This window comes from Crocuta crocuta, unplaced genomic scaffold (genome assembly GCF_008692635.1).
Source record: "Crocuta crocuta isolate KB4526 unplaced genomic scaffold, BGI_CrCroc_1.0 scaffold68, whole genome shotgun sequence".
In the NCBI taxonomy this organism is placed as follows: Eukaryota; Metazoa; Chordata; class Mammalia; order Carnivora; family Hyaenidae; genus Crocuta; species Crocuta crocuta.
The window spans coordinates 2697218-2704469 of NW_027532426.1; positions in this window are offsets into that span (position 1 = coordinate 2697218).

Genomic DNA, 7252 nt, shown 5'->3' on the forward strand with positions numbered 1-7252 from the left:
AGGCGACGGAGGCCGAACGCAGAGTCCGGATCGGAGAGAAAACGCAGTAAGAACTTTTAGAAGCAATAAAAGGCAAAAAATACTACTACCAATAATAAAAAGACACAAATATCTATGCAAGGAGGTTCTGACTGAGCCTAGCGGCCCGGCCCGGCCCCGGGATGCCCCTCCCGGCCCGCGGGCCGCGCCGCCCAAGCGCGGATCTGTGCACTTTGGTGAAGTGGGGGCCGGCGCCGCCCCCTCCCCTCCCCAGGTTCTTACAATCAGTGACTCGGAGATTTGGGGCCCCAGTGCCACTGCCCTCCCCCGCCCCGTCCCCATTGTGCGTCATGCTGTTTTTTAAAAACCTGTTTCCAAATTTGTATGGAATGGCAAACTGTTGGGGGGGTCGGTTTGGGGAGGGAGGGTTTGCATGAGAGACATACACACGCACACCACACCGCACGCACACGCAGGCCAGGCGCCGGCGTCCGGGGGCAGAGCCGAGGAGACCTCGCCGACCCCCCTGCTCCCCGCGGGCAAGCCTCAACTCGGGTTGAGGGTGGAGACCAAGACCTCGGGACAGCCCCGCCCCTGCCCGACTGTGCCTAGGTGGGCGCAAGGCGCCGGCCATTTCCGGTGGCTGGAGAGGAGGTTTTTGTCTGATGCGTCCTCTTGGCTCTGGCTAGCAGGTGGGCAGGGAGGGGGCTGAGGGTTCCTTCTGGAAGTTTCCCAGAAAAGGGGGCAAAAGGAGAACCTCTCCCCACCGGAGGCAGGAGATCAGGCATCCAATGCAAAAATGCAAACCCACAGGCGACACACCCACACACTCACCCACACACACGCAATTTTACCTTCCTCTTGTAGCGAAGATGAAACTCCCGTCGGACACCCGAAGTGCATTGCGTGTTTCTGTTCAGTTTAATGACGATTAATAAATATTTATGTAAATGAGATGCAAAGCCGGACCCGGTTTCTCACAGTGGCCTCATTTCATTTGGGGAATTGAGCTGGGGCTCTGGGGGATGGAGACACAGAGTCAAGTGACTGTGCGGAGGCCAGGTACAATGACCCCCGGACATTCCTGGGTGGGATTTCCACCCTACAACCTCCCTCACAACCATCCACTGGGCACCAAAACAGCTACACTCACTGCCCCTCCCAGACCTTACACAGACTTACACACTCTCCTAGCACAAAGCATTGCACTAATCTCCTTACACTCCCTCAGTTCCCAAACGTGCACCTCCTTTGAAAACAAAATATCTTTTCATCACTGAAAAATAAGGCAGTTGGGAGCAGCCAGTCATTTTACAACCTCTGCCCACTGTTGCAAAAAAAGAAGTGCAGGGAGATAAAGAGACAACCATTTAAGCCAGACAGGGATATTTTTAAATAAAAAACTATAAGGTCATGAGGATGAAATATTAATGTAGGTAGTCTTTTTAGTCTTAAATTTGTGTTTCAGTGGACTCAGGGGAATCAGCCATTTTTAGTCTCAGGAATATTGAAATTTATAGTGGTGTTGATGAGGTTGCAGGGACATCCCGGGGCTGTATGAAGGGTCCGAAACTAGGTGCCCACCCGGAAGAGTGGAGCTTGACATCCCCATGAGTTTCCTGACAGGACATCGGGAACCCTCCTGGTCCCCACCTGGACAGCCTCCTTCCTGCCTGGTGCTGCTCCAGACAGAGGGAAGCCCTCATCCTAGGGAGGTGGAAAAAGGGGACCACAGAGTAGCTGGTGCTGCCCAGGCTGCTTCTTCATCTCAGACGAGACAGCTTCACAATTCTGTTTCTCTGAGCCTCAGGGGCACAGGCATCTCTGAACTGACTTCCCTGAAAGGACCCTCCTTTAGACATTGGTGCCCACTGGACCCGTGGAATATTTGAAGGGGGGGGAGTCTAAGTCCCAAAGACTAACATCCCCAAAGCCTGAACACGGTTAGGAGAACCGAGACTGTTTCTGACGCTGCTTCCTTAAATGATTAACAACAATAACGACAACGACAACGACAACGACAACGACACTGTTGACTGTTTTAGAGCTGAAATGGGTGGTGTACTGTTGGGGCTGGATGCTAAGGTTTTTAAAGATTTGATCCAAGGCCCCAGAAGGAGAGTGCCCTGACAAAATCGGGGAAGGAAAAGGTAGTGGAAGGAAGCTTTAAATGTAAAAGCATAGATCGGATTATACTGTCTGACCTTCAGCTTGGTGGCTCCCTTAAGTGACCACTTCCAAACACTCTATGTCTCACCAGTGGAGACGATGCCCTCTCTCACCCACTGCTGTGGGCACACCGAGGCCGGGAGGCTGGGAGCTGTTCACTCCCAGGTGCTGACTCTCGTCCAGTCTTGCTTTCCGGCCGCAGAGGGAGGCGGCTCGTGTCGGCCCCAGGGAGCTTGGCACCGCGCGAGGCCCTTCCCGATGCCTGGCTGGAATTCTGGGCAGAATTCTCCTGCGGTTTTTATAGAATTTCACTGGAATCCTCTCAAAATTTCACTCTAGAATTCTCATAGGATCATATCTCTAAAGTGAGGTTAAGAAGTGGGCGCTTCAACCTAGCATTCACCTCTGTCAGTGGTCTAAGGGGATTTAATAAATCTCTGAGTCACCCCTATTCTTGGGAGAAAGGACTTGACCGCCTTCCTCCCCCACTTCTTCCATGATGTATGAAGCTAGGCGCAAATCCCAGACTCAAATCTGGAGTCTGGTCTGCTCATGGCATGGGACAGGCCTGGCAGGGACAACTAGAGAGAAAAAGAATTCGGCACCCATCCCAAGGCCTGAGTCTTATCCTGCCCTGGAAACAAGGTTAATTGGGCTTCTTTCCCACTCAGCCTGTTTCTCAGAACCCACTCTGAAGTCCTGGGCTGGGCTGCATCCAGGTGGCTTGGGGCCGGAAGCAAAAGACCCCTCCACGTGGCTTCCCTGGCCAGACCACAGACTCTTACACTTCACTCTTCCATGTGCCTCGGTTAGGTTTTGGAAGGTGGATTCCAGTTCATTTTGAGAAAGATGTTGATGACTATTGAGCCACGGCACCTGTGGATGCCTCAGGCAAGCGGAGGTGCTCTGGCCCCTTTTGGGGCTGGGATCCCCAACACTTCTGCCTCTGCCTCCAGTGAATTCCAGTGAACGCACAAGCTACCCCTTCCCCAATTCCTAACCCTTCCCCCACACTCTCTGCACTCTGGCTGTGCTCTAGCCTCCCATTACCCTCCTCCCCAACACTCAACTTCCCTGGTGAGATGGCCAGATGAGCAGGAGAAGAAGATGCGGGAGGACACGCGGCCCCAAACTCCCCCTCGCAGGTTGTTTTCTCTCCCTGGCTCTCCCGCTTGCACGCACACACACAGAGAAGCTCTAGGAACAGAAGGAGGTGTGTAGGGTGGGGGAGAGGGAGAAAGCTAAAAGGGGCCAGAGCAGTGGTAGGGAGGGGGCAAGGGGAGATGTCTTAGAGAGGACACCCTCCCTGCCCTAGCTGGAGCAGCGGGATCTCCAAGCACGCACTAGCAGGCTCAGCTCAACCCCTGGGCTGTGGAAACCTGAAGGCTGTGACCGGGATCAATCAGGAGGGCATCTTCCTCTTGATTTTCCCACCCCTATCTGAAGTCAAGCATTTGGAAACGACAGGGAAACAGAGATGTTTCTGAGTCCAGGCCATTTGTCCATCAGGGGGAAAGGGAGGAAAAGCCTTGCTGCTTTTCTCCTCTCTGCTTAACCAGCCACAATCGACCATGAGCCCCTGATGCCCAGTGAAGCCCCAGCTCTGATTTCATCGCCTCATAGGTCAACCCAATAAACCACAGTTCAGGGAAACTAAACCCCAAGGGAGTCAGCAACAGGGAAGCCCTGGCACTCCCTGGACTCCGTCGGGTTGTGTTTGCTTCCCTCTCTTTCTGTTTTATGGGAAAGTCCACAAGCCTGAGGATGCAAGGATTGTCCATAGAGGTCAGAGATTTCCTTCCCTCTTGGATGACCTTTGCTTTCTCCTTTTCCCCAGAATATTAAACCTGAAGTTGTCTACTCCTCAGAGGAGAAATCTGGATTTGAGGGGACATTGAGACTGGGGGATAATTCTAGATTCCACAGTTTAGTTCTCAAGGAAGATGGGAAGAAAGGGACAGCGTGGGCCACACCTGACCAGCCTTGGCCTCTGTCTCCACTCCCAGGCTCGTCATGTCACAACAGGGGTTCGATCAGACTCCACACTTGACCTGCTCCTATGTGCTCAAATCAGAAAGTTTCTTTTTGTGAGATGTGGAAGGGGGCAGATGGGCCTCGGCAGTCATAACAGGCTTCCCAGTTCACAGCCCAAGACGTTGTCACTTTTCTTTTTCTAAGGCTGGGGCACGAAAGCCCCAGACCCAGAGGAGAGGGGAGGACCTGGACTTTGAGAAATCTGGAAAGCCTGCTCCTTTCCCAAATCCTGAATCAGTCTCTTGATTTTCTGTCCTGCATCTTTAAAAATTCTGGACAGTTTTCCTTGGTGAGAAGTGGTAAGAAAGGGCACAGCCACCTCAGAAGGACTGGTCTGCTCTCTGACGCCTTCTCCATCCTAAAGCACTGGGATGGGAGCAGCCTGACCAGGGAGAGCCAGCAGGAGACGGCTGAGAGGAAGGCTGGGTGCAGGGTCAGGAAGGCAACCAGTTTCTCAGGGGGAGATGCCAGAAACTGGGAGGTGGTGGGGTGCTTAGCCTCCTGATGTAAGGAGAAGCTGGGGTGCTCAGAGAGGAAAGGACAAGGGAACCCCTAGACACTGGCAATGCCAAGAAAGCTGGGTACTGTGTTGGGTGGAGATGCTGCCCAGATGTGCACCAGGGTGTGGCTCTGGCACTGCAAACCCGCCTCCCTCTTAGAGCGCAGGAGGGCAGTGCCGACTCCCCAAACACGCTGGGGCTGCAGGGCTCCAAACCTAGAGTGTGTGCCTGGTATTCGGTTATTCAAACCTTTCTCTTAGCTTCTCTCCACCTCCGGATTCGTCTCATTCCTCTTTTTGGAATTAATTGAATTAGGAACGGGTCTTTCTGGGATGCTTCCGCCTCGTGCCCGAGGCAGCGCTGGCCAGGAGGCCAAGGCCGCCAGGTCATGTCCCGCCGGGGCGAAGGAGCCCCCAAGCCCCTTTGGGGACCCGCGTGCCAGTTCCTACCCTCAGCCAAGTCTTCGCCAAGGGCACAGCTGGGCGGGGTCTGGGCAGTCCGCCCGGCTTGGGACATCTGTTCTCGCCAGAGTCGCATTAAAGGCAAGGGGTGGGGGGTGGGGGGCTCAGAACCAACCTCTCAATCCCGAGCCGATGCCTGCTTTCTCGACCGCAGGCGGAGGCAGTGGGGGACACCTGACTTGTAGAGTCTCTCTTTCCCCTCGGGAAAAGCGAGAGAACTGGTATGGGGCAAGTGGGGCTTTCTTTCTTGCCTTGTCTCTCCTGCTGACCGAACAGATGCCACATCGGGCCTCACTCCTGGAAAGCAACGGGGTGCTCCTGCCCCGCGGGAGCTGCGCAGAAGCCTCGGGAGGCGCGGGCGCTCGGGATCCCTCCGAGGCTTCGGGCCGGCGGGAAGCGGTATGGATCCCGCTTGCAGCGAACTCCAACTCGCGCTCGCTGGGCTCCGAGGCGAGGCCGAGGCGGGGGCGCCGCGCAGGGGAAGGGTTAAACACAACTCAATGAAAACTTCGAAAACATTTGGATTTATATTGGGGGGAGGCGGCACTTAAAAAAAAAAAAACAAAAACCTGAGAAGGACCACAAAGCCCCTAAGCGAAACCAAACCAAAATCCTTAACTACTGATCATTTTGTAGAAAAAGAAAAATCCCTCAGACACTTCTCCCTTGGTGCCACCACGGAAAAGCTCCCGCCTGGCCAAGCCCGGCGCCTGGACACCCCTTCAGCACCCCAGTGCCCTGGCACCGAGCCCAGGTCGCCCCCTGCCCACCCTTCGCTCCCGTGTTGGTGCCAGTCTGTGCCACTCAGCCGGTGCCCGGTGCCCGGTGCCAGGCGCGGGGGGAAGGCGGGGAGGAGCCGAGGCTCCAGCTTAAATTCCATGGCATCTGTTCATTATTATACAGTGAGGATTTTTATATGGACAGCTAAATTAAAGACAGATTTTTGCCAGAATTGCAGATCCCATAAAAATGATGACACAGGATGGGGGCTTTTTCTTTAAAAAGAGAGAGAGAGAGACAGAGAGAGAGAGAGAGAGAGAGAAAGAAAGAAAGATTAAAAAACACAACCCAACAAACCACAACCCCAATCCCTCTGTGCCCCTCTCCTCTGATGTCAGTGAGTTTCTTTGGCCCCTTTGCCTTCCCCTTCTTCCACAAGCACAGGCTGCCCAGGGAGAATCAAACCCCAGCAGCTCTTCATGCCCAGCCTGCTCACAGATGCCCAGTGACCAACCAGCTCTCTCCCACAGCTGCTGGGGCGGGCAGAGGCAGAATGGCCAGGTCAGGTATGGAGGGTCAGGGAGGTAACTGGAGCTGAGAGGGAGTGCCAGAAAGGGGCAAGAGTCAAGAGGCTTGACCTTTCTGCATTCCTAACTCAAAGGGCAGGCTGAGTTTTTGGCTGGTTGCCAAGGCGGGGGTGTGGTGTGGTGGGGGCAGCTGGTGAGGACCAGGCATGTGGGGCCCTTCATTCCAGTACATGGGACAGCACCCACTGCCCCCTCTTCAATAGAGAGGGTGATACAATAAATTGAGCACTGGGCACAATTTACCCAGTAGTGAGAGTTCTGGAATTTCTAATTTCAGAGATTCTAGAATGCTGGAACCTGCACCAGGTTGGTGCGTTCCTAGAACTTGCAGGGATTTGGGAATTCTGGGTCCTACAGGGAGCAGATCTCCCAGACCTCTGTGGTTCTGGTTGCAACGACTCAAATGTGAAGTTCAGGGATGATTTTCGGGGCCCTGGGGGAGCCTGGAAAAGTGTGGGCATGCGACTGGGGGAGGGCTGAAAAAGTGAGGGCCATACTCAGGAGCTCAGGTGTGTCCCCTCAAATTAGTGGGGGTCTTTCTTATTTTTCTTTCATTATTTTTTTTTCAGAGAGGAAAAATAAATATCTGTGGAGTTCTGTGTCCTCCAGACAATTGCTCTGCCTGTCTGTAACTCTGTCTGTGGGGCTGTCTGCTCATCTCCCTCGGATTCGGATTCGGAGCTGACAGAATTCATATCAGAAGAGCGAACGCAGGGACATCTGTGTGCGGAATGACTGTGCCTACTCGAACCTGCCAATCGCTCCTGGCACGAGCTGGGTAACAAATGCCTGTTTCCTAGGA